General features: G+C 32.0%; 1 long non-coding RNA gene across 1 annotated transcript; it reads left to right on the plus strand.

Moving 5' to 3' along the window:
- The first annotated feature begins 1,463 nt into the window (after nt 1-1,463).
- Nucleotides 1,464-7,030, plus strand: LOC129976754 (uncharacterized). The gene is made up of 2 exons (XR_008785186.1): nt 1,464-1,597; nt 6,838-7,030. It is a non-coding gene; the product is annotated as an uncharacterized LOC129976754 (long non-coding RNA).
- The last annotated feature ends 1,554 nt before the right edge of the window (nt 7,031-8,584 follow it).

Genomic DNA, 8,584 nt, shown 5'->3' on the forward strand with positions numbered 1-8,584 from the left:
TTTATTTCACCCTCACAGAAAATGCTATATCAGTGTCTAAACAATAAACATGATTGAAACAATATGACCAGTTATTGCATTTTTAAAATAGCAGATGCCCATCATACTTTTGAAAATCTACATTTAAAAGTAAATCATATTCTACATATTTCTTTCATTTCCTTTTGATTAAATTAATAAATCGAAAGATTGACGCACCAAATTTTCATGCATCAAAGTCCAAATTGTATTATTAAACTTTTACAATTCATTTAATGTTTACAAATATTAAAAAAGTATAAACTATTTACTGAAAAATAACTTACATTTACCGTTATTAAAAAGTAACAAAATAAATCACTATTAATGTTTTTGGTGATTCATTTCTGGTATGCAGTTAATATACAGTTACCCGAAAATCGGAAATGTATTATAAAAGCCTGTTCTCCAACAGATGAAACTAACATTTCATTTATAACTATAGTTATAATCATAAATATTGCGGAATGTCGTTCATTTTGAAATCATAGTTTTTATCAGCTATTGCTTAATAGAATGAGATAGTACAAACTGACAGTTTATCAAACCCTTGAGAAACTGATTTCCAAACTTGATAAGGTTCCATAATTAGGATAGTAAACCTTGTGTACAAAATTTCATCTATATAGCTCTTTACGCTGTATAAATATTATGTTCACTTGTACATGGACCATCGGACAGACTATCTTTCTCAGGATTTCTTTCAAGATTCGATAGAAGGTTACGAATTTAGTATATATTCCATATACCAAATTTCATCTTTCCAGCTCAAAGTGCTTTAGTGTAATCCTGTTCACAAATAGGTATAACATCTATTTTTTCTGACACAGGGAGGATTGAAAAATGGAGATGGGTCAAAATATAGAGCGCGAATTGTTTTGTGGTTAAAATATTTTATCCCTTATATTTTTAGCATTAGAGAAAGTAAAAAGCATCAAAGGCATATTCAACGCATCTGATGCATATTCAAACAATGAAACAAAAAATCTTGAATGCTTCATTTAGTTTAATTATTCTAGCGTACCTTTAAGAAAGTAAAACAAGGATCAACTGCCTCAGAAAGTACCTGAGATGGCAAGTTCATTCATATCAAATTTTTAAATCCACTCCAGTGAGATGTCTTTTTGACTTCGAATAAGTCAGCGCACATCCGATCCTTATACAGGATGGAGTTTCCGTAAGATGGATTCCCATGTGCGGGGTTTAACCAAGAACTCCAAGAGGATACCCTCACCCCTTCTACCTTTTAATATTCAAATCTGACTGCACAGAATGCGGAATGAGTGCGCCGAAAACTAAAGCATTTTCAAATGACCGAAACAAAATAAAAAAGTTCAAAAATTAGGTATTTTTATTTTGCAGGAACTGAAATGAATGGATAAGATTTAGTGATGGCAAGTATGCCATTCGCGGACTATAATATCTTCATTACGTACATTTATTTCAGATACTTGGATATTGAATTGACTGAATGAATATTCAAAGGCTGTTAAAAAAATGATTTCAATTAAATGTTTTTCATTGCGATTTCGTAGAAAGTTAATTTCTTGTGATGTGCAGAATTTTTTATTGGTGTATGGTAAGAAAGCTTTAACTTTGTCAAACAAAAAGTGTGAATTTATCTTGTAGTTGTGCATTCTTTTGTTCTCTTGCTATTTATTCGATTCCTTGTGTTGTGAGAATTCATTTATTATTGAATGTTTGATGTTTAAACCTATATAGAAGTTAAACCTTTGATATTGAATTTAAGACTTGAATGAGATGCTTCATTTTTATTTTCAATATTTATTAATTTTGTTCATTTCAAAACAAAATGGGGCACGTGAGTTTCTTCAGAGGGCTAAGTTATTATCTTTTAACTTGTATACCGGTTTAACATTTTACACTATATATTTGTTTTTAAATGTATGTGGAAAATGTGACTCGTTAATAAGAAAAATGTTAAAATAGGAATTAACATGAGAGACAAGCGTGCAAGACCGTCTTTAAAATATTTCGGGTGTAATTTTCATTTTTATGTGGATTAAAATCACAAAAAAAAAAAATGTCCGAAATAAAATACTTGTCCTAGTTAAGGGTTGATTTGTATTTTCAGTTGCTACAGAGTAGTACTTTTAGAATCGTTCTTCTAATATCAAATTATTACATTTCATAATACTATATTCTACTATAAAACGTATTTTATCACTTCTTAAATTTTCTGTCTTTTTTTTTTTCGCGGATTATAAATTATTGATATGTCCTCAAATTTGTATGTTTCCATACTGATTACATACATAATGAAAGGACATCTTTTGTTCAAGAATTTTAAGCCATGCTTAGTGTTTTAGAGCAATCGGACACTACAAGAGCTTTTCTATTTCTATCTCGATAATTATCGCATTGTATAGTACTTGGATTTTGAATTCACTGAATCAATGTTTAAAATATCTGTTCAAATATGATATCAATTATGTTTCTAATCTGTCCTTTTGAATTAAGTGAATTTCTTGTGATGTACAGAATTTTCTATTGATGTAGTGCCAGAACGCTTTTATTATTTTAATAGAAAAAGTGCGAATGTATCGTATTTGTTCTATAATCGCATATTGGATTCGTTTATGGTGCATACATTTCGTATATTATAGAATTTTTGATATTTAATTCTAAATACCAGATGAACCCTTGACTACCATTTTATGACCAAAATCAGATGCATAATTTTATTTTAATTATTAATGTAAATAACAAATGGGTATTCTAAAGAATCTTAAGTACCCAAGTTATTTTACTTTGAGTACAAATTTAACCTCTCTAACAATGTATTTTAAAATGCATGTGGAACATGCATCCCATTGGACTTTTTTTAAAAGAAGGCTCGAGTAGAACTTTGGGAGACGGGCATTCACGAATAACTTTTAAATCCCTCGGGTGTACTCTACATGTTTATATCGATATCAATTCTCATGAAGGATCAAAATAAAATGCGTGTTCTTGCTTAGGGTTGAAATTCATGGTTACTGTTGTTAGAGAATATTATTTTTAGAGTTGCTCGTGGAATATCAAACATGTATTTACATTTCATTTTCCTCCATTCTACTAAAAATAGAATTTTATTATAGTTTCTTATATTTGCTTTTTCATTGTATAATTGGAATTCGGCCTCAAAGCCGCATGGTATTTATATACAGTGCGCATATATCCTGCAAGGGCATTTCGGGGTCCAGAATAATAAACTATTTAGGGTGTTTCAGAGCAATTGAAGATGAAGACGGCTATTCTGCTTCTATTTCAATGACGTGAGGAGTAAAAAAACACACGATGTAAATTGTCTTCGAGAAATAAGAGTTTTTCCCAAGATGGAGACTATTTGTAGGTTAATAAACTGTCAGCTGCGAAGTGGATCATTCTTTGAAATATCTTTTATGCAATTTAATCCCTTAATATTCGTGCCCCTAAATCATACAGACATCGGAGTATCTTTTTGTAACATTTTAAATAGAAATGATATAATTCAGAAACAATTTGGCACAAAAATTGCATTTAGTTTCATTCATATTCTTAATTAAATCAATAAGCCAACCCATTCAGGAAGCGAAATATTTAATCCTAGTAAATTATAAAAAGTAAAGGGTTAAGATAAAATGGTTCAGTGTCTTTACAGGTGAAATTTCAATCTTCTAAATAACGAAAAGTGTTTTTAGATATCTACGGTCTTGAGATTTTAAGTAAATTGTATTTTAAGATCTTCTTCTAAATCGTGAAATACTCGTAAATCTTCAACAGCGGAAGTATCGGCTGATGCGTATTTGAAGAATAAATTAAATATTTATAAAATTTCTTGCAAAGTAATTTGCATATTTTATTAGTGCATTATGAAGAAAATGAACTGCATCAAAACCTGAACAGCAAAGAAAAATAGTTGTATCTTGATACACTCATAAGGATGAGGAAATAAGGCGGCTTGAATAGCAAATTTTACAAGATTCGTTTCCTAATAAACTTTTAAAATCAAATCGTATCTACATTTACGCTTTATGCTATTGCATTTCAGCTTGATATTCGCAAGGATTATCGAGACTCCCAGCAAAGAAAGATTTAATGTTCTTGCTGGCATTTAAAATTTGTTGATTCGGTATAGAATGAAAGGTGGCCAATTATTGAACATCCTAAATACTTCATTTGTTTCCTTTAAATCCAATAAATATTCTAAGATAAAACTTGGTTTCATGAAGGTATGATTCTGATCACTCGTAATTTTTTAAATGGGTTTGTGGGTCACCGAAAATTCAAAGGACTATTTCAAAAGGAAGACTACATTTCTATTTCATGAACTTATTAAATTGAACCTAGGTTCAATATGATTCAATAGCGAATGAACTCAATTTCGCAGAATATATCAGTTACCACTTTTCTGATGCAATAAGAGTCTAAATCGCAAAGACATGGATTTATTAAGAAACACTTGCCAGAATATCTAAGGGACAAAGTGGAATATATCGAACTTGATTTCAAAATCTCTTAATCCATTATGCATAAATGTTATCTAACCATTTACGTAGACATTTATATATAGATGAAACAATTAACGTGGATATAATATTTGTTATGGGCCACTGTAGGTCTTGGTCCACATTGGGCTGTTGTGCCACTGAGTGTAGTTTAAAATATTTATAGATGGGTTTTGATCTATACATATGTCAAGCACTTCGGCAAATTGAACTAACATCGGCTTAGATGACTATCCATACATGAGAAATCCAGTCATGAGAATCTGTGTGGTTGAGTCTGAACCTTTCAATAGAAATACTCGGACCGGTAAACATCGTTAAGTACTTCTCCTGGATTCATAATCGTGCATTTCTGCGAGAACGTAAAATCACTAGGCAAATGCTGAAGTATATATGCAACAACTTGCTTTTACGCTTAACATAGAAAATAAATGAACATCATTGTCCCCTTAAGCAAGCCGTTTTAAATACGATTAAAAATACTTTATATGTTAATACATATTCAGTATTGAAGATTTGTCTGTAACCTAATTTGTTTTGTAATAAATCTTGGAAGATATTGTCTAAATAAATTTCCACCTCCCACAGTTGAAATATTAAAATAGGATACAAAATCTAGCTAAAACAGCGCTAATATGGTCTTAACTATCCAATTGTATAATAAGAATTCAAGTGATTTAAAATTATGAAATTTATTGGAAATATGTATTGAAATGAATACCTTGAATTTAAGTATATAAAAAGCACACCTTTTGAAACTGATATATACACTTATGTCCAAAATTAAGGTCACAAAAATGTTTTTCAAAGTAATTCTAAATGGCGACCAGTAAAATTTAAACAAATTATATTTTATATATTGTGAAGGACCGGCAACACGATATTAACCTTTGTTGTGGGAAAAAATTTTGTTTAGCATTAGTTTTTGAGGAACTACTGAAATTAGACCGTTTAGTCATCTGTCTGCAATTTTGGGAATATTGAATTAAAAAAAAAATTTAACATGTTTCCAGTGAGAATGAGTTCTCATAATCGTTTAGACGATTCAATGAGCTGGAGAGCCGTTGGCAGGCTTGAAACTGGGCAGTCTCGAGCGGAGGGGGCTCGATGATTAAAAGTGGCCCTGAAAGTGGTATCCAGATTGTGAAATCAATTCCAAACAAGTGGTACCGTAACCAGGAAGGCCGGCCAAGGCCATCACAGAACAAAGACGCCTGCACAGGATCGCTATTTGGCATTAAGCGCACGACGGCATAGGCTGACAACGGCTCCTCAATTTGCTCTTGACCTTGCTGCTGCGTCTGGAATAAGAATTTCCAGGCAAACAGTATATAGACGTCTAGCAGAGAGGGCCCTTTATGCCCGGCGACCAGTTGAGTGCGTCCCTTTGACTGCATCCAACAGAGAAGTCCGGTTCTTGTGGTGCCTAACATGGCAGTCTTGGTCACATCAAGAATGGGGGCGTGTCCCTTTCAGTAATGAGTCGAGATTTACCACAGAGTGACACTCGTCAAATCTTCATCTGGAGAGAGCGAAGAGCTCGCTATCATCCTTCTAACGTAAAAGAAATAGGCAGATTTGCTGACAGAGGAATCCTTGTCTGAGGTGGCCTAATGTTGGGCAGTCTTACACCACTACACGTCTTCGATGCGGGTACTGTCAATACACATCTCTATAGAGATGAGATCCTTGAAGCCTATGTGAGGTTGTTCGGGGTGCTTTTGGCCCAGACTTCATATTTATGGACTATAACGCGCATCTACAGATGATGATTTTCCTAAGGAAGATGATATTCGACATATGGTCTGGCTCTCGAGGTCTCCGGATCGCAATCCTATTGAACATGTTTGGGATGGTCTTGGAAGAGCCATTGCACAGCTTAACCCCCCTCCTGATACCCTCCAAGAATTAAAAGTCGCGCCTTTGGAAGAATGGGCTTTGTTGCCCCAAGCATTTATGGACACCCTCATAAACAGTATGAAAGCTCGTTGTGAAGCTTGTATAGCAGTGCACAGTGGTCACACTCCATATTACACAGGCTTTTCCCGAAATAAATGCTTTAACTCTGACTCATAATGTAACACTTTTTGATATAACCAGTTTTTAATTCGCAATTAAAATATTTGACATGTTGTTATGTGTCTATGTTCTTTATTCCATTGTAGTGTACTTCTGTGCCAAATTTCGTGGGAACACAGTGAATAGTTTTTCACTTTTCATACATTTTATGTTTGTGACCTTAATTTTGGACATGAGTGTATATATGTGTGAGTTTAGCAATTATTTTTCAATATTTCGAAACTAGTTTTAATAAAATTTAATTTTTCAGAGACGCATCTTTTATGCTGATACCAACAGTGGCGCTTTTCTAGATTTACTTTTCTACTGTATGAATAATCGCCATATGTATATATTTCAAATTTGCATTGTATATTTTTGTAAGATTTTAATGTTTTACTCCTTTTTTATGTGTTTGTAAAATTGTTTCATTCATAAAAATAAATCTTTACTGTGATTTTCAATTTAAAAATGGTCGTTTTCTTTTATTGCATACATTTGCTTATGCACTTTTCCATAATGTATAATTTTAGGATTATTGGTTTCTCCTGAGTTTGGAAATCTCTTAAAGTTCTCCATATTTAGTAGTAAATTGGACTGAAACTAAATAATTAAGGCGTTTCGATGTACATAATATTTGAAAGATAAGCGAAAAAATAAATAACTAAATACCTCAATTTTTATGATAGAAAAGATTAATTTCGTTTAGTGAATTTAATGACTCGCTTTATAATGGGTGAGTAATATTACATGACTATCAATACATTACTAATAGTAAATTTATGGGGAAAACAAAGAAACCATGACATAATATGCAAACCACGATATTATGAGCTTCATCATATTGAAAGAACTGCTTTTGAATAAAAACTTCAACTTAAAATTTTCATATAAGCACGTACGCACCTTAGATTTAACGAGTATGAGACCAATGTCCGCAATCGGTATTTAATTGTGACAAAGGGACAGGGAGTCAGTCACCCAGTGATTCGTTTGAATAGAAGTATTTTTATTCCATGCGTGGAATACATTAAATTATGCATATGATATAAGATATTTTACTGTTGGGATTAACAGAAACTGCACTCCTACTTTAGTTTTATATGTATGTTCGAGAAATAATCATTCTGAAACATCTTCACTAAACGGGTTTTTTTCTCCATCCCTTAACATCAGAACAAAATGGGAATGTACAATTACACACACACATATATATATAATATCGTGCGCTATAAATTTTCTAATAAATTGCTAAAGAAACAATTATTTTAAGTGCTCTCCTTTCTAACAATTGCACAAAAGATTTATCGATAAAAAAGTTATTTCATTGATAAATTACTTATCAAATTACATTTGCCAAATCGTAGCATTTTAAACTTATCGAATTCCCAAAGACGCGAATCAACAGATGATAAAACATTTGAGCCGCTCACTATATTTAATGTAGAAGCTCTAATGATAAATTTATGTAATAAGGTGAAGACTTCAGGAAAATTCTGTAACTAAATTACTTCCTGGGGTTTTCTGAATTCGCTCTGAAAACAATTCAAAAATTGTATATGCAAAGGACTTGTGGTCAGATTTTGCCCAGACTTTCGAACTCATCTACAAATTTATTAATAAATCTTATTAGCTTGAAATAAAGTTAAATCGAGATAAAATCTGACCACATATAATAAATTAATAGAGATAATAGAAAAATAGAGAAACCAAGATGTTCATTTTTACCTGTTAAATCTCAGCATGTGGAGGATTTTTTATGCATTAACGAATCACAATCTTTATCAGCATCTTTAAATCTTTTATAAAATGTCACTATTATCATCGCGACATTACCAATCCATCAACTAATGATACAGAGCCAAATGAGGATTGAACTGGTGCCCAATGGAATATTATAGAATCCTGTGATTTTCCCTCGTTTTCCATATGGTTTGCAGGTTGTACGAATGACAACACCGACGAAGTGTACAACACGCATGAATTCTTCAAATTAAGATAAAAGATAGGATACTTTT

The sequence above is a fragment of the Argiope bruennichi genome, chromosome 7 (assembly GCF_947563725.1).
Source record: "Argiope bruennichi chromosome 7, qqArgBrue1.1, whole genome shotgun sequence".
Classification (NCBI taxonomy): domain Eukaryota; kingdom Metazoa; phylum Arthropoda; class Arachnida; order Araneae; family Araneidae; genus Argiope; species Argiope bruennichi.